The following is a 19,904-nucleotide window of genomic DNA, read 5'->3' as shown; positions in this document are numbered from 1 at the left end:
TATTTCTTATGCACGAGATAAAATGTTTCATGCTAAGATATACAATTCCAATACCTTTGTGTTTACTGGTTTATAAAATTCAGGAGCATAAAATCCCAAGTTTCCTTGGGTTTTTGCCAAGCACAGAATACAGATGGAAAGCTGAACATTAAGCCTGTTATGCCAAACTTAAATTTGGTCATAAATTGCTGGATAGTTTCAGTTCAAAGAAACATGGCAGTATTATCTTTAAAGCACATTACAACTGAAAACCAGAAACCAGGGCAGGAAAAAACTGACAGGGAGAAAGTGTTTTCAAAGGAAACAGGGACAAAGCAGGTCCATTTTCAGCTCAGTCTGAATGCTCATTTATGTTGTCTCATCTTTCCTGCTATACTAAAATCACTTTTATTCATTCACTCATTAAATATACATTTACACAATGCCCCCTAGGCCCAAGGCCTGTGGAGGTCGTAATTAAAAAGCCGTACTTATTGCTCTGTATCAGGGAGGGTTCTTCAGTTGCAATCAAACAGAGAAAAAAAAAATATATATATATATATGTATATATATATAAAACTCTAGCTAACTTACTCAAAAAGAGACTGCTGTTAGGGTATAGGAAAGTGGAAATGGGCTGAAAGGCTAAGGGGAAACTCAGGATTTAGAAACGATGCAGAATGTGGTTGCAGCAGATGAGAATCTGGAAGTTTAGTAGTAGACATTGTCTCCAGTTGTACCCAGATCCTACTGTGAGAGTGAACGGATCACAACTATTAATAAAGTGGTACCAAGAACACTGAAGTTCAGAGAGAGGGCAATGAAATGCTGGAGTTTTGAGAGAACGGTTAAGGAAGGCTTCACTGCAAAGGGTGATGGCATCAGAAAAGTTTCGTCTTGGCATTGAAAATCATTCTTGTTTATGGTATCCTTTTGGTTTTTTTGTTTGTTTGAATTTTCAGAGACAGGGTCTCACTCTGTTACCCAGGATGGAGCGCAGTGGTGCCATGTCAGCTCACTGCAACCTCTGCCTCCTAGGTTCAAGTGATTCTCCTGCGTCAGCCTCCCAAACAGCTGGGACTGCAGGTGCCCACCACCACGCCTGGCTAATTTTTGTATTTTTTGGTAGAGACAAGGTTTCGCCATGTTGGCCAGGTTCAAACTCCTGACCTCAAGTGATCTGCCCGCCCCAACCTCCCAAAGTGCTGAGATTACAGGTGTGAGCTACTGCGCTTGGCTCCTTTTGCTGTTTCGTGAGTTCTGACAGTCCATGGAGATCATCTTTCTTATAGCCAGGAGTAACTCATTCCTAAGAAAATAGATTTAAAAACAGGGCACTGTCAGTTCTGTGTTCTGTACAGTTGTCCCCTACAGATTCCTTTTGGTGGAACCCCAGAGTGAAACCACCATACATTGGAATCTAATATATAATGAGTAGGTCTTGTAATCGAGATGCATGAGGTGATGAGAAACACTTATTTTAGTTTGATTTCGCTTCATTTTTCTTTAAACTTGAGAACAAATGTTACATGCCTTTGGGGAATTTTAAATTCAAGATGTTTAAGTTGCAGCACTTTCACTTTAAGACATGTGAAGTAGAAATAGACTGGAAAAGATGCCCCTTAAAGCCAGTGAAATCAAATAATGCAGCGAAAGTGTCTAGAAGAGATCCTAACACCAATTCTGAGATAGTCAAGGATGAACTCAAAGACTGTAGGTAAAGAACATTAAGACCTGTTTATTCAATAAATTCATAGTGACCACCTGCTGAGTACAAAATCCCCTGGTACGAAAGCAAGGGAACTATAGTTGAGGACATCTGGGTCCACTCTGCCTAGGGACAAAGCATCATGTGCTGAAGTGTCTTCTGGGTGCTACTGGCCAGCAGCAAAGAACATTAAGGATGGGAGAACACCCAAAGTACGTTCTTAAGAAATAACGATGATTTTGTCATTTCTCAGCCTCACTTCAGAGTAAATAAGGGGCTTATTGAAACACCTCTGTTTGGGGGACTGAGACAAGGAGCAATGTCTATTATAAAATTGTTCCAAAGCAGTTGCACTATCAGATGTTAGCCAGGTTTCATATGGAACAAGGAGGTAGAAAGAGAACCTCTCTGTAGGGGGGTTGCACAGCCCAAAATACAGAAGGTAGGAATGGGTGGGTGAGGGGTGGAGGCTGATGGGCCTCCTCTGGCTGGATATGAGAGGTGATAAAAGGGCAGGGAAGGGAGGGGAACAAAGGTAGTTCTGAGATGTCACAGCAGAGAGAAAGTGGTAGATACTGCATAACCATTGAATCATTAGTTCTCACAGCAGGCATATAAAATACAAAATCTTATCTCCATTTTACAAATGAGAAAACGATGCTCTGAAAAAAATATATCCAAGTTTCTACAGTAAATAAATAGTAGTATTTGCTCATTTGGATCTATGTGGCACCTTTTTTCATTCCAGCATCACATCACATTAAAATTATTTGTGTCTTTTTCTTTCCAAAAATATATTATCTCCTTGAGAAAAGTGCCCATATTTTACTGTTACTCATACATTTACAACAGAACACGGCATATCATTCTGATTTTTTCCAAAATGTTGTTTGGTGATAGTGTAAGAAGAGATCTCTGAGTTTTCTTCCAAACTTGTTTTCTTGTTCTAAAACTTCTGACCTGAAGACCTTAACTATGCATAGCCATTCTTACTCTTCTTGGTGTTACATACCACATCGTTATGGTCACTGTGACTACATGGTGCAAGTTACTACCAACCTTCTGATTTACTGCCAAAGCTCCCTGCCTATTCTTCCCATTGCTAAGTTTGTCTCTGCACAGTCTTTCTTAACCCAACATCAAGAATGAGCCAAAGGAAGTATCCCAGATAACATTACTCCTCTGCTCAAAACCCTGCAGTGGGCATCTCATGTCATTCAGGCTAAAAGTGCCTACATTGACTTAGAAGGCCTTACATCATCTATTCCAAGCCAATCTTCTCTCACTAAGGTTCCTCTCACTTAATCCAAGTCCCCAGATTACTGCCCTAGATGATCATAAATCTCGTATAAATGAACGAGTGAATTCTTTTTGGGGCGTAAGGTAAAATCAACATCCACCCTTCTCCAAATAACAGCACTACAGATTTCAGAGAACCTTCCAGGATTTTTCTTTCTGGATCTAATCACTTCCATCTCCTAATCACTCTTGTAGCGCAGTTTTCAGAGTCTTTCTTCTGAAGTTTCACTCTAGATTTTCCATGTCTTTCTCAATATGTGGTTTTTCAAACTGAATTCTACTCTAGGTGCAACATAACCATTCTAGAATAATATAAATCTCATCAAATCTTGGCCAACTGACTTAAAAAACAAATTACATACCCTGGTAATATCACTAAAACTAAAAAGTGAAATTGTTACGAACTATTTTTTAATTCACTGTGTATTAATTGTATGAAATTATTACTATGCTTTTTAAGAAGTGGTTTAATTGCCATCCACACATTGACTGGGGCCTATTTGTTATTCAGGTTTTGCCTCTGACTGTGGAAAGAAAGACCTTATTTTATGTATGTGTATATGTATGTATGTATGTATGTATATCAATTCACTGTTCCTCATTGTATTGAACTACACTCATGATTAGCCTGCTTTAGAGAAGTAGTATCCACTTGAGGTGATAGGACAGTCCTGGTGGGATCAGTGTGGATGTTTTAAGATTTCTGTGGAGTAAAGGCCATGAAGGAAACCCAGACACTGTCAAAGAGACCACTCGGTGTCCAGGCCTTTTGAGGTTGATGACCAGTTTGCTTATGACAAGTGACTGACAGACTGTGAAACTACATGGAAGTTCTATACAGTCCACACATGGACACTGATTGATTAAATCAAATGCACGAGAAAGGGCATGATGTCTGAAGAAGCAAATGTATGCAGTTTTACCCCCTCCACAAAGATGTCTTAGATTAAAATACATGACAGATGGGGGAAATGATAAGTGATCTCAGACTACTGGCATACGTCTATGTGCCCAAGATATAGATGAGATGAAAAAGCTTTTTAATTTTCCCCCAGCTATGATGGACTAATCAAAGGAGAGAACATTAATTTAAAAAGAAATGTAAATTGCTTTATAAGGACAGAACACCAAATCTGGAATTACTGAGGCACAGTACACACATGTTGTGAGAGAATAGCTCTCTTTACATTTTGTTCTTAGCAACCAAAGCAGGCAGAAGTTATTCTGGACCTTGTCTGGGGCTGGAGCCAAGTATGACATGTAGGAAAGAAATCGGCAAACGTCTAGGGTCGACTGATCATTATATATTCAGATAAGAAATGCTCCTCAGGGTATATGTGGGGAAATAGCATCTCAAAAAGTTAATGCACTTTTTTAAAGTCTAGTTTTAAGAGTGTAAAATATGCCATAAATTGAAGCAAGAACGTTATCAACAGTAGTCCTGAAAACCTACTACTATGAAAAACCAGGAAATATTGCATTTAATTGGAAGATGTGAGGAATGCATGCTAACTATAGTCACTCTAATAGAATCCTAGGATTCAGAGCCAGACATGCAAAGACAGGGAATAGTGAAATGCCAAAATAAGTAGGTGTAATCTCAAGTATTGGGAAATTTAAAACAATGTGTCAACTGAGTGGACTGGTCTTACAAGAAGAATAGCTAGCCCTTGCTGAAATAATGGAGTGAAAATATATTTTTTTAAAATCCAAAGAATTCCCCCAACTACCACATTCCTTGGTGCTTTTACATAATTGAAAATTATTCATTGATGAAAAAAGATAATGACGAAGATGGTGATATTTCCTGTGGTTTCACTGGTAGATTATGATTATCAACTAAATCTTTTCTGGTGTGGTGAAAATTTAGCCACTTCTGGAGGATTCACAGCATGGAGGCATGGGATGAGTAAATCACTTGACCATAGCGTATTCTAGTTCAAATGGGAAAGAAAGGAAATAACATTACGTCTTCGTGTTTATCAGGAAATCAATTATCCTGCTCTATCCATCCCTCTGTTGAAACTGTAATTCAAAATACACACTCAAAGCCCTACCTCCTCTGAAAAGCTTTCTCAATATTAATTATTATGGTTCATGTTCATAGGATCAGCTATCTCACACATGTACACATACAACATATTCACACACAGTAAAATATACATGTTCATACCTGCTTTACACCTTCTTTACCCTTATTATTCATGTTTTCTTCATTTGTCATGCCTCATGTAGTATATCCTCATCACAGCTTCTACTGATGTTGTGAAAACATAGTTTTCTTTGAACAAATTATCCAGTAGTTTCTCATCTTCAGAGGAAGACTCTTCTAGTGACCCACAAGACCTTACTCAATCTCCACCTTCGCCACTTTGCAATCCTTATCTTTCTGATCTTCTGTATCCTACCCTGGCCTTCTTTCTACCCTTCAAACACACTAAACACACTAAATGTCTTAGGCTCTCTGCCAAGAACACTCTTCCTTCAGTTATCTATCTACAAGATGTCTTCCTACCTTTAGTATTTGCTCAAATGCCCCACTCCTGAGTGAGAGCATCCCTGACAACCTAAATTAATATCACCCATCACTCCAGATCCCCATTTCCTGGTTCATAGATCTCCATAGCACTTACCTAATATACATTGCTTACATATGTTTTGCTTTTTTTCCTTCTAACTTCTCCCACCCAATTGTGCAATTAGAATAGAGCTCCACAATGGCAGTAACTGTGTCCATTTTGCTGACTGTTATACCCCTAGAAAAATGCACATTCACTGAGTTGATTGGGCCCACCTCCCCATTCACTCACTGACAACATTATGATAAGGTGTTATTCCTGTTTTTTGTTTTTGTTTGTTTGTTTTTACATATTAGGAAAGGAAACCAAGAGGCTAAGTAACTGACCTCAGATTACAAAGGGAAAATGGAGATTGAATCCAGGGAAGTCCAACTTAGATGCTTTACACTTACAGGTTCACAGACAGAAATGTCCTAGGATCTTCACAACAACAGTACTTATAACACCTTCAAGCTGTATATTTAAATGCCCATCAGCAGCAGAGTGAAAATATCCACACAATGGAACACTAAAAAATGAACTGTTGGGGTCTGTGTCGGGGGTGGTGGAGAATGAAAGAACACACAAAAGACAAAGACACACAGAGAACATGGCGGCCGCGCTCAGAGCCTCCGCCTCACTTTATTTATACTCCATAAACCCCACGTCAGCAGAAAGAACGCAATGCAAAACAAACTTTCTTTTCCCAGATGTAACCTTCTACTCAGTTCTTTGTTTCTATGCTCTTCCTTATCTGCCCGCCTTCTTGGTGCCTACGGGAGTTCATTAAAAGTTCAATTGGAGATACTGTCCTTGAGCCCTATCTATTCTCAGCATACTGTTTTCAAAGGCCCCTTCCTTTCCCCCCCCTTTTTTTTTTGTTTTGCCTCAATCCTAAAAAGGTAGTCCATATTTGTTTTTGTGGTTTTTTTTTGTTTTTGGAGGCGACGGAGGGAGCATCGAATTACCAAAAGAAGTAGACCCAATTTAAGTGCCCAAAGTAATATACTTTCAGAGATTGTAGAAATCCATGTCTTTATCTGGGTCCATGGGTTAAAGGCAACAAGGCGCTGACCCAGCTCCTGAAGGGTTACAGTTCCAGACAACACATGTAATTGTTGTCGAAATGTTTTGGAAATGTTTTGAGTGAGTTTTTGGATGTTCAAACTAATATTTTTATGGCCTATTAATAATTTTTGGATTACGGTCCAATTTTGAGAGATGTTAAAAAGCACAGGCGTTACACAAAATTGAGTGGAGTTCCAATCACATTGTAATGTTATCCGAGTACTGAGGACAGTGAGCTGATCTCCAAGCCATGTCAAGGCTTGTTTCATGTTGTCCAATCTTTTAGTAAGTTGAGAACCAATGTTTTGTTGTTGAAGCCATAACCGGTGAGATTGTGTCATTGCTGTACAAATTCAGCATTTTGTATGTTTTGATGAAGAGCGAGCCCTGTTATGGCCGTAGTGGAGATGATGGCGACAAGGCTCATCACCGAGGCAATTATAAGTCCAAGGGCATGGAGGGTTTGCTGGAGAGAAGTTTAAATATAAGTCTCAAGAGGTCATGCCCCCCATGGTTGCGTAAGGTTAACAGGTAGCCAAATTTTTTTACGAACCCTGAGGATATAAATATCCTCAGTAAAGTTGTGCCACCAGGAATGATTGAGGCAAGACAAAAATGTACACGTATTTGTACAATTAACAATCCCCATATTATTATTCCATGTCAAATTTCCTGTTAATAATAGGTAGGGCTTACAGACACAAGCAATAATATATCAGGAGGTATTTCGATATAACTGAATATGAAAGGAGTTATTCGGGTTAGAAAGATTAAGGAGCATATTCCCCACAAAAATGCTAATGGCATTGCCTGCAGCTAACAACTTCCAAAGATGACTTTGTACTTAGGCCTCCTTCCTGCCATACCAAGGTTTTATTATTGTTAGCAGCAATACTTTTATTTACCCGGTGTCATTTTAAAGGTATGTGACTAAATTTTGTTTGAAAATTACCGTGTACACTTTAATCAGTTATTTGCATCCCATTGTATTCTAATAAATCCGGGGTTTATTTTTCCGACATTGTTGCCACTCTAGCACCTCAATATTAGGAGAAACCTCTGGAATAGGACAAAAAGGTAAAGAACTAGGAATAGTTTCATTACTATATACAGAATGATTATAATAACAGTATTAGTAGCCACATGACTATGATTATAGTGAACAACCCAGGCTTCATGCGATTTTCGGAGACAATGAGAACTATTTCCCATGCATATTGGAAGTTCTTCCACTCCAAATTGGTATGTGTTGTTTATAATTTCCGTTTCCCATTTTATATTGTCCTTGTCTATATAGGGGGACAGCATCCAAGTAGTGTCATTGGTGAAAACCTTAATTTCCGCCTCTCCCCAGGCGACTCCCTGATACAAGGGTGGAAAGGGAATATAAGTGCAATATTTATACAAAGCCTCACTAAGGGAAATAAGTCCCCCACCGAGGCACATCCAACAAAAGAAGAAATGCATGCTGAATCCAGTTTTTTTTTCAACAGGGTTTCAATTATCTTGTAGGAAACCACTCAGGTCCGCTCCCTGTAAGGACAAGAGCATAGCCCCGTCCCTGTTTTAGAACTTGCCCTAGAACATACTTACCTTCTTCATTAGGATACCAAATCTTTAAATTGTCAGCGGGGACTATCACCGAGGGAGGTGAGGAAAGATGGGTTACGACAGCAGAGTCTTGCAATTGTCTCCATTGATTTAAAAAATAATTAAGGTAAAAAGTACCTTCAAAATCAAAAAAATTAAGGTAGAAAGGTTAACCTTCAAAAAAATCTGGTTTTTTGGGGGGCTCATTTCCCCCCTTTTTTTTTGTTTTAGCAGTTGAGTTTTTAAGGTTAAATTTGTGTGCTTAATGATGGCTTGACCTTGACTGTTGTCCAGGATACCGGTGATATGTTGAATATTGTATTGTTGTAAGAAAACTTGTAATTTATGAGAGACATAAGTAGGGGCATTATTAGTTTTAAGTATAAGAGGAATGCCCATGATGGCGAAACAAACTAAGAGATGAGTAATAACAGAAATGAGAAAAGGTATCAATGGTATGATGAACATTTTAATCGTCCAAAAGAAGGGACATCTCGTGGATTAACCCCAGGATGGAAGGATGGAATGCTTAAAGGAGCACAGGAAGGACAAGCTCGAATAAGAGAACGAGCTTGTTTATGAGTTAAATGAAACCATTGTTGAAGGTCAGAACTATTAGTGTGATGTAGAGTATATTTTTGTTTTGTAGTATGTAGGTGGCCGATTAAAAGCAAATTAATTTGAGTATTACCATGAACTAATGGTTTAGAAAGTTGAGAATGAGAACGAAGATGAGTGATGAATAAAGGAGCTCGATGTTGGCTTAAAGTAAAGGATAACAAAGAAAAGAATTTTTGAAGAGAAGTAGTAGTACAAAGAGGTAAAGTGGCCTGAGAAATATAAGAAGTAACATAAACGAGAATCACTAACAATGTTACAACCAGTAGTAGGGAAATTAAGTAAGACTATGAGAATAGCAAACAGTTTTTTCTATTGTACCGAGGGATAAGGATAAACTGTAACTCAAGATTGATGAACTTTTTTGTCAAGAATCAGAAGTTGTAAGAAGATAAGTGATCTGACTATGAGTGAATTGAGAGATAATTAAGGAAGGATTTCCTCCCCAAAGTTGTCGACAGTGATGTCGTCTTTTGATGATTAGTTTAGTTAAACGATCGATATAAGTAGTCAAGTATTTAGATGTTTTATTGGACAAAAAGATCTACTTTAGTGGCCGATTGGTCTGATGAATTATTTCTGTAGGAGAATGTAAAGTATGAAATAAACAAAAGGAAAGGGGAACATTAGGAAGGGGCCTTTTAAAGTTGTTTTTTTACAAGTTGGAGTTCCTGTAAAGCCAAAGGAGTTAAATGGCGTGAGTTGTCCAAGTGACTGTCTCTTTTTAGAATAGAAAAAAGATGTTATATTTTTAAAACAGAACGTATTGTTTGAAAGTCATTTAATATTTTGAAATGATTACGTTGACTTTGAATTTTTTGGGGTCGAATATTTTGTGTTTTTAAGGTATAACCTAAATATTGAATAGGAAAATTTAGTTGAATTTTTTTGGGGGCAATATTAAGTGAATAGAAAGAAAGCTGAGTTTGTAATGATGTAAAAGGACAAGTTTTTGAGATAAGGTAGGGCTGTTTAACATACCTTGAGGTAAAACTTTTTATTGATATCGAGAAAGTAGCTGAGAATTATTAAAAACAGGGACAGAGAAGATCCATACAATGATAAATTAACACAGTTGGAAACTGATTTTTTACAGGATTTAAAGTCCTATGTACGAATTTTTGGCATATAGTAGGGCTATTAAGTATACTCTGAGGAAGAAGTTTTTGTTGATATTTTTGAATGGGTTGTTTATTATTATATTTAGGAATAATAAAGGCAAACTTTTTACAATCTTGAGGTTGTAACTGAATAGAGAAAAAACAATTTTTGAGATTTATGACCATTAATTTTTAACTTTGTGGGATAAGGGCAGGATTAGGAAGACCAGGCTGTAAACTTTTCCAAGGTTTAATGTAAACATTTATAGTTTTAAGACAAGACAAAGACGGGAATTTCATGTAGAAATATGTGGCTTTATATTTCTTTTGGCCATTTGTTTTTTGACTTACTCTTTTAGAGTTTTAAGTATTTTTTTAAATAATGGTTACTGTTTTACCTAAATAGGAGTGGTGGCTATGAGTTTAAAGGATTGTAGTCCATTTTGAATATCATATTTTTGGCAGTTGAGGAAATATGAGGAATGTTTAAAAAAGTAGTAAATTGTTGTGAAAGATCTTGTTCCCAAAAATTAATATTGATAGGAACAATATAAAAATAAAAAAAATCACTTGACCTTGTTGACCTTTAGGACCGACACCGGTTAAAGGTTCTACGTCTTGATAAATTACAGTAGTACTTAAGTCAGTGAGTATAACTGAAACTTGTTTTTTTTATTGTATAGGCCACTAATTTAAACAAATAATAGACATATTTACCCCCGTATCAATTAACCCCTTAAAAACTATTTTATTAATGTGTAATGAATATAAGGGCTTTTGATTAGAAACTAAAGTTTTTCAAAAAACAGTTTTTTTTGTGTTACCAAACCCTCCCTATTGAGAATACGTTTCCCTGTCTCTAGGCATATAAATTGTGAGACTTGAACCATAATAAGAATTTTATTAGTAACATCATGTCCTTTTGGCAAAGGGTCACACACTTTAATAGCTAATTTATATACTTCTCTATTAGGAGACAAAGTATAAGGCTGAGTAATAGTTAAGTCAGTAGCGGCGCTCTGTTTAGTTGTCGCATAAGGTTAAGAAACTGGGGTAAGGTGTGGGATCCTTAAGGAGGACTTGAATTTATTTTTTGATGTTGTAGGCCATTGTTTACTGGGTATTGTATGTAGATTTAGTCAATAATCTAAGGCTAAATGGATACTTGAAATTGGGATTGGATTTGGTGTTGAGATACAACTTTTACTTAGTTATTGATTTTTTTTTCCTCCGATTATTTTAAGGAGGGTGACTACCAATTTTGTACTTTATAGAGTAGTCTAGAGGAAAGGGTTAAGCATGTAAGCTCTGGGGACAGAAAGTTATATTTTTATTTTTAAAATATAATAGCTATATGACTTTGGATACATTTATAAAACTGTCTTAACTTTGTTTTTTTGTCTACAAAATGGTAATAATTATAAAATTTGTCAGTTTTAAAGGGATGTTGGAAGAACTAAATATAAGTGAAGATTTTTTTACAGTAGTGGACACATAGTAAGTACTTAGTATACTATGGCTATTATTACTGTTATTATTGTTAATATTACGTCTATTTATTTTAGCTCTTTAATGTAACAAGTGTAGAACCATAATTTTACATCCTTTAGAGTTACGCTGATCTTGTATTTTTTGGTCCTTTGACTAGTTTAGTGATTTATTACAAGAAACCTAGTTAGTTTGTGTATTTTTTTTTTTTATATTTTTTATTTGTAAAGACTGATAAACTAACTACATTTTTAGACCTGGTGACATAAATTGTTGGGACCCCAAGCCTGTGGGCCCCGGCTCTCATTTTTCAGGAGAGGAGACAGTAAATTTTCACTTTTATTAGTTTTGAAATGACATTTATTTGTCCAATGTCGACCTTTACCACAACATTTGTATACCTCTGAAGCCAGCTTTCTGCCTTGAGAGATAAAAGTGTTTAATTTTTATGACTTTTTTTTTTGAAATGTTTAGGTTTACCACACTAAAAGCAAACACCTTGTTTGTTATTTCCTTTTAAGGCTTTAGACAAAGCTCCAGCAAATAATTGAGTATTATAAATAGCCCCTCTAACACTAACACAAGTTTTAATATATTTATCTAAATTGGCCCCATTGGCCTTTAACGATTTTAACAATTTTTGACAGTCAGTATAAGCATTTTTAAAAGACAACGTTTGTAACAAAATTTTTGAAGTAAGGTCAGCACCCACAATTTTTAATTGTTATTTTTACCTTATTTTAGGCCCTTAAAAACAAAGTCTTGATTTGAGTAAGGGCAACATTATCTAGACCAGCCTGAGTATTAAAAGTAGCATATTGGCCCGTGCCTGTGAGTTGTTCCTCAGTGGCTCCTGGGGGATCACACATAACATTTTTTTTAGCCTGTACATGCACCTTGTTTATTTACCAGCTGTGTAATTGTAACTACTGAGAACGATCAAGAAAAGCCTTCCCCAAAGTCTTCCAGTCTATAGGAATTATCAAATTTTTTGATGAAAAATATCAAGAAGACCAAGGATAGGGGTTCATAGTTAGAAATGGCAGCTTTCATTTCTTTTAAAAATTTAATTTGTAAGGCATTGAATTGGACATTATTGTCACCATTTGAAAACTGAGCATTAGGAGCAAAAGAAGCACAAATAATTGGAAACAGATCCAGCTCCTTAAATTTTTTTTTTTTTCTCTTTTCTCCCTCCCCCAATGGCGGGCAAGGCACTGAGAAAACTTTGCCAAACAAAGGTAAAGATAAGGAAGCCGGGGGGTTGGAGGCACTGGAAAATCCTCTTTTAACAGGGCAGAAGGAAAAGAAACAGGGAAAGCTCACAAAGGTGAATTAGAAGAATGTATCTGTAATATTTGTTGAAGCATTTCCATAATACACTGCATGTCAGAATTTCCCTTAGAAGAAGGAAGAGCTGGCTTTTTCTCTTCTCCCCCTTTTGCTACCCTGGCACAAATGGGCTCCATTTCAGATTTATTTTATTTTATTTTATTTTATTTTTCCAAATCCTCAGATACCTTTCCTCCTGTGGCTACCTTACCACACTCCGAATCAGTCTCAAGTAACTCTAATGTCTGAGTGATAGAGTTACACAAGGTCCACAATCTTAGAGGCATAATATCCCCTAACTGGAGCGCTCTAAGCAGAGCTTTTACTACCTGTAACCATTTTTTCCGATTCAGCTGCACTTTAGTCTGATACTGACACCAGTAACAATGTTGTTCAACATGGGCAAACAATCGCTTCAAAGTCTTTTTCTTTCACTTTTACTCCCATAGACAGCAACAGTCCTTGAAACAGCCATAAATATTCTGAGGCCAGAGAGATGGAATTCCCATAATGAAAGCTTAAGAAGGTTCCCCTTAACAATATCCGGGCCTTACCCGCCCCTAGGGGGTTCCCCTTCTTGTTCTCCCCTACTCACCCGTGCTGACCCTGCTCGCTGCGCCACTTGTTGGGGTCCGTGCCGGGGGTGGTGGAGAATGAAAGAACACACAAAAGACAAAGACACACAGAGAACATGGCGGCCGCGCTCAGAGCCTCCGCCTCACTTTATTTATACTCCATAAACCCCACGTCAGCAGAAAGAATGCAATGCAAAACAAACTTTCTTTTCCCAGATATAACCTTCTACTCAGTTCTTTGTTTCCATGCTCTTCCTTATCTGCCCGCCTTCTTGGCGCCTACGGGAGTTCATTAAAAGTTCAATTGGAGATACTGACCTTGAGCCCTATCTATTCTCAGCATATTGTTTTCAAAGGCCCCTGCAATGAACATATTTTTGAGTAAAGGATTCTAGAAATATGAGTCTATATTGTATCATTTCATTTATGTATATACTGATGTATACGACATAAACCAAAAAACGGCAAAATTGAATTATGTCATCAGAAGTCAGGATGGCGATTATTATCGTTGGGGGTGGCCGTAGTAGTGAGCAGATGGAAACAAGAGATGATCTTCTGGGGTGCTGCTAACATTCTGATTTTGTACCTTGAAGTAGGTATGTGAGCGCATTAAGCTTGTGAAAATTTATTGTTTGGTACCCTTATGATATATGCAAAATATTGCATGTGTATTTGCCATAGGAAGTATTCTTAGGGCCCGGTGTGGTGGCTCAGCCTGTAATCCCGGCACTTTGGGAGGCTGAGGTGGGCGGATCACGATGTCAGCAGATCGAGACCATCCTGGCTAACACCATGAAACCCCATCTCTACTAAAAAAAAAAAAAAAAAAAAAAATTAGCCAGGCATGGTGGCGGGCGCCTGTAGTCCCAACTACTTACGAGGCTGAGGCAGGAGAATGGTGTGAACCCGGGAGGCGGAGCTTGCAGTGAGACGAGATGGCGTCACTGCACTCCAGCCTGGGCGCAACAGAGCAAGACTCCCTCTCAAAAACAAAAACAAAAACAAAAACAAAAACAAAAAAAGAATGCAAATGAAGTCCATTTGGAAAGGAAAATAGGCATTTTTCTAATAGACAAATAGGAGTTTGATGTTATTATGTAAAACTTACTAAGAGATGTGACTTTATTTTGTACCTCCAATGACTGAATGAGAACACTTCCATTTAAAAAATATATTTTATATATGCATACACATGCATAATATATATCCATATGCATGCATAATATATGTATCCATAAATATAATAACTCTGTGACCCAATAAAAAAGTCTGAGATTTATATTTGATAAGAATGCATGACTGTAAGTTGATGAAAGTAAGATTTAGATTTTATAGTAAGAATGGTATAATTGTCAATTACATGCAACATGGGAACCAATGACAAGTAAACTTAACCATTAAATCTGAGCAAACTGAACTTCATCTCTCCTTTCAGACTCACAAAAATTTTGACTAGGACAATTGACAGCCCTAAACAGAGCATGTGGCTGGTTGAAAAGGGAAATAGCCATAGTCTTTTCTGACCTCTCATAGGGAACTTTTGGGTCTGTCTGCTTTATACTGTACTATGTTAAGACTCTACCTGCAGAGAGACAATAGGTAGAGTCTTAACAGAGGACAGTATAATGCAGAAAGATCCAAAGGCTCTTCTCTTTCTTTTTTCTTTCTTCTTTGCTCCTTCTTGCTCTTCTTTTCATCACCTCCATTATAATGTGGATGCTCCAGGAAGAACTCCAAATGCATGCGACTTTTTCTGTGTGGTCTCCTGCTGTAAGAGCAGTACCAATAAGACCTGACACATCAGTAACTGTATCTGGAATGGGCAAAAGAAGGGATGAATCCTTTAATGAATGCATGGACCTATCTTCTCTGCTAGTAAGAGTTGGGGCTGTTTGAGGAGCAGCAGCTCCGTGAAGTGTTACCCATTGGCTTAGATTCTGGGTAGCTAACAGGCCTCTGTTTCTCGCTGTTGTACCTCAGCCCCTCTAGTGACAGTGAAAGAGTTGACAAGATGTCAGCCAACCCTTATTGTTTATGCATGATCTCATTAGCAAAACTTTGGCCCAGCGTGACCTAATCCTTGCCAGAAAGGCTGTGATATATGAGGACCAGTACTTTGTCATTTGACGTTAGGCAATGGACAGATCACTTAGTACCTGTGGTGCCCGAAGACATACTCCCTTATGTTTTGAGGAGGTAGCTGGGAGAGCAAACTACACAGTGAGCTATGTGGGTCAGATAAGTCATTGAGAGCCCATCTTGGCTGCACATCTAGTTATTTATTTATGTTTTGTTTGCTAAAAATTCATTCATTGTGGCAGCCCTGGGACATGTGTCCCAGTAAATTGTAAAGTCAGACATGCTTGGAGCAAACCTGCTGAGATCCTTGGGGTCTGAGACTTCATTCCCTTTGATAAAAGGACAATGTTCTAACCTGCCCTCTTCCTACCCCTGCTCCCTGCCCCTTCCAAAAGGCAGCCTTGCCACCATGGTCTGGGCAGAGAAATTACTGAACACGTGAGAACTCTGAGCCCTAGGGAATAAGAGTAGGTGATTGACCAGACCATGGCCATGACCAGCATTCATTGTACCATTGTGTGATTTATAAGAAGAAAATCCCTTTTCCTCCAAGTTAAAGAGCTGCTAAAAGATGCTCTTTTCTCTGAACTTAAGCAGTCCATTGTCAGCTCCCATTTTCTCTCTTGTGATCACCTTTATGCAGTATACAAACTGTGCAAACTTGGTCTTGAGTTCTCAGCACAGTGTGGCTGGCTTAGGCTGATCCTGCGGAACTTGCAGTCATAAAGGAGCTATCTCAACAACCAGACTGGGCATGCTGAGCCACTGTGGACAGTGACTATGGAAGCATGGTGTCTTGAAAGGAATATTTCATCTAGAAACTAACACCTGATGCTGTCCCCTGCTTTTACAAGTGAGCAACCAGAGTCTAGAGAAAGCAAGTACTATAATTGTCGTGTTTAAGTTACTTAAAGAAGAATATAGCTCAGGTAGGGAGGCCTGCAAAAATTCACCCCCAATGTGCTCGACTAGACAAAAGAAAAAACGTTAACTACTATTTGGAAATAGATGATTCTTCCACTCCAAGCGCAATGGCTTACTGTTCAGAGAGAAAAAAAAATCCTCCATTGTTTCAATCATCCTCCTTATTAGTACTCTCCCATGACTAAGCCAGTCAGGGAAGAATCATCAGTAAATATTGCTTATTAAATGCTTGGGTCAGGTTATCTGCCTGTCAAGAGGAGGGGGTGGGCGTGTGTTGGGGCCATTGCTGCTGAGTGAGCATTCTTCGCCTCCCTGAATACTCCTCAGCGGCACCCAGCCTTTAATAAGCGTTGTGTTCACTGCCCTTTTTAAAATGATTGAATTATGGCTTTTTATGGCTCTATAAAAGCCTTTATTAATTTTGGGAAGCCGCTGCATCTTCTGATTCTGTCCAGTCCCTGCCGGGAGGTTAAATTATTCATGCAGATTCCAATTGGCTATGTTGATTGTGTTCTGAGAACAACAACATGCAGGGCTCTTTGTTTTCCATGAAGGTTAGGGGCAAGGTTAGGAAGAAGGCAAGAAGGGTGTGGGTATCCTAAAAGGCATTATTGCAAGGGCCTCATGGGGCCTGCATGGTGTGGGGAGAGAGGGCAGAAGGCCTTGGGGTGGTAAAGGGAATTGCTGGACAACCATCCAAGCTCGGGGAAAGAGATGAGGGACTTTAACAGTGTCCAGTCAAGGGAAGCACTCACATGTATGTGAGTGTGCTCAGGCAAATGCCTATGTGTTAGCTTTTCTACCATGGCTTTTTAAAATACTTCTCAAAATGAGAATAAAATATTATTTTTATAGAGCTCTTTCTAGCTTACGATGTGCTTTCGAACATATTATCTCATTTTTATGTTGAGCACCCTGTAATTGCATATGCTGCTGAAATAGCTATTTTACCACATTCATTTCATGTGGCACAAAGGTGAGCCTCAGGAAGGTGGTATTGCCAAGTGCTGTGTAGCTCCCAAGTGGCTGCTCTGAAAAGTAACAAGGTCTTTAGGTTCCAAGTCTAGAGCTGTTTCTGTGCTAACCCTGCCCTCCCTGTTACTAACTGGAGAGTTTGTGAAGGAAATGTTGCCCTGGAACCTTTCCCACCGCCATTTCTCATGGGCATCCCTACCTCACGCGTATGTGCACAAGTGCACACACATGCACACAATAAGCATGTGCCAAGACATGTGCTTATTAAGTTAAATATATCCACCCTTATCTCTTACCACTTCTCCAAGAATCCCAAACCCCTCCAAAATTGCCCCTCCCTGGCACTTGTTCTCAGACCTTGTAATCCACTGATTGCTTCCTTTCTTTAGTCTCTGCTACTATCCCACTTAGAATAATGTATTGATTCAAAAGTCACCTCTTCCATGACTTTTTCCCTAGGTAATCCCATCTCATTCCATACTGCAAACTCTTCCTAAATCAGAAGGGACTGAGGAGGGCAGAACATGGGTGCCTCTCAGAATCAGGGCCAAGTGTACGGAAGCAGACCAAGTCACCTGTGGCCATTAGTCTATAATTCATGAATAGGGACAACAGCCCTGCCTAGCCCACTTCTCAAGGCTATGGGGGGACAAGTGAGACAGTACATGAAGGGAGGATCATAGTAACTGCAAGCCATTGCATGCATTTTATACTATGGTATCTGGTGCTTTGAGAAATAGAAAATAAGGTCAGAGAAATCAAGAAAACCTGATGTCATCAGAGAAGCTCCTAATAATCCTTTGGGTTTGGGACTATCATGGCTTTTCACTGAGAAACTGACAGTGGTAGGATACGGCTGGTGAGTTTCAAGGATGTTGGGAAGCTGCATTTGACTCTTAGAAAAAAATGTTGAAAACAGGTTGGGGTGAGAATCCATGAAACTAGTGACTAGACTTGGGCTAAACCTGAGGAGCCCTTAGCCTAGGACCAAGAGAAATCCCATTAACCAGAACCAAGGGCATCAAAAAGGTCAGACTGGCTTGGTGCTGAGTTGAGCCTTGCACTAACTTAGGGCTCCCCAAATATTCTGCCAGCCCTAGAAGGACAGTTGGTTTTAGACAGGAGCAGTGCTGTATAGATAGGCCAAATGTACAACGTGTGGCCTCAGCAATGGCCAAAGGGCAGGGTGAGGCCCTCCATCAGCACAGTTCCAGAAGATAACCAGCACAAAGAGACTCACTTTACCCGGTGTGCTCACCCTAACTCCCCTTACACACACAGCCCCTGCATCCTCCATGCCGAACTCACCCAGTATCAGCTCCAGAGCAAAAAGAAAACCTGGAGTCACAGAGCTTTGGAGAGCAGAGGTCAGTTTAAAGCATACGGCATTTCCATTGCTTCTAAGGTGTTAGTTCCAAAAGTTTTAAGCTTTCTTAAATTCACTTGATATTCCATATGCTGTCATCTGGCTACTCTACAAAGCAATCATTTGGAGGCACTATGGCTTCTGTGAACACTGGCAAGCCCTGTATGTTCTCCTCCTGATTCCATTTGTCTCCCCTCTCTCTCCTGTTTCTGTTCATGGCTACTCTTTCCCTGTTACTTCACAGCATTTTGATTTGGCTTTCTGCTTTTCAACCCCTACCTTCGTTGTGAACTAGATACCACTGAGAAGCTAGTTTTCTGCATTAACATTGAGAAGTTGGCAATGTTAATTTTTGCAATCTGTCACTTCTGTGTGACTCATAAACGCTTCCGAGTGTCCCGCTCCATCCTGTGGCAACAGCCCTCATCTCATCCACAGAGAAGGTTGTGGGACGACCTCCTTCTCATTAGAGTATTGGGGACAAAGAAGTGTTTTTCAGGGATAATTAACATACAGAAAGATAAAACTTCATTTTCCCACCAATATTTATTGAAATTTAAATTGTGCCAGGCAATGGAGACACATAAGTGTGCAAAGCCCATTATTTTCATGGTGTTTACATTCTAATGTGGAGAGACAACACTAAAATGACAAATATATATGGATTAATGATAATTTAACCCAAAGAAATGAACCTCAAGTGATGGCACTTATGACATGGGACAGAAATCAGGTATTTCTAGCTCTGATACTAATCCTTTTTGTTTGGTTATAGCATTATTCACTTCAACAAAGTTGGGTGAGAAAGTACAGGGATTATTGGAACAGAGGCTTTCCTCAGACTGAGAAAATAAGCTATCCCATCCTCTGCCTGCTCCTCAGCTAGTTCAGTGGTTGATGTTTTATAGATATATTTTATGCCAAATTGAGCCTTGAGGGGAAGGCTAAAGCTTCAGCTTAAAATTCGTGTGTAGAATCATAGTAATAATGTTTGAAGATTGAAAATTCGAGAATAACCATACAAGGAACTGGTCTGGCAAACAGCAAATTGTACCATCGGTGACTGCTTGGAAACGTCTTCATCTTTCCCACGTTCCTGAAATTTCAAAGGTAATAGAATGCTTGCTAGATCAAATAGTTTGAGTCTGTTTACCAAAACCTGCTCTTGGTGTTTTTGAGAAGCAGTCATTCAGGGGAATACAGAGCTATGAAGGTCAGGTTGAGGCTTTATGGGTAAAGAGG

General features: G+C 38.8%; 1 long non-coding RNA gene across 2 annotated transcripts in view; it reads right to left on the bottom strand.

Annotated features, from left to right (window-relative positions):
* LOC123570058 (uncharacterized) overlaps nucleotides 1-13,403 on the bottom strand; it is a 137,007-nt gene extending 123,604 nt beyond the window's left edge. For both annotated transcript variants that reach the window (XR_010582872.2, XR_012427386.1), the window contains exon 1: nucleotides 13,336-13,403. This is a non-coding gene — a long non-coding RNA (uncharacterized lncRNA). The remainder of the gene's footprint in view (nucleotides 1-13,335) is intronic.
* Between the last annotated feature and the right edge of the window lie 6,501 nt (nucleotides 13,404-19,904).

The sequence above is a fragment of the Macaca fascicularis genome, chromosome 18, assembly GCF_037993035.2.
Source record: "Macaca fascicularis isolate 582-1 chromosome 18, T2T-MFA8v1.1".
NCBI lineage: Eukaryota > Metazoa > Chordata > Mammalia > Primates > Cercopithecidae > Macaca > Macaca fascicularis.
This window is presented reverse-complemented; position numbering and strand designations above follow the sequence as displayed.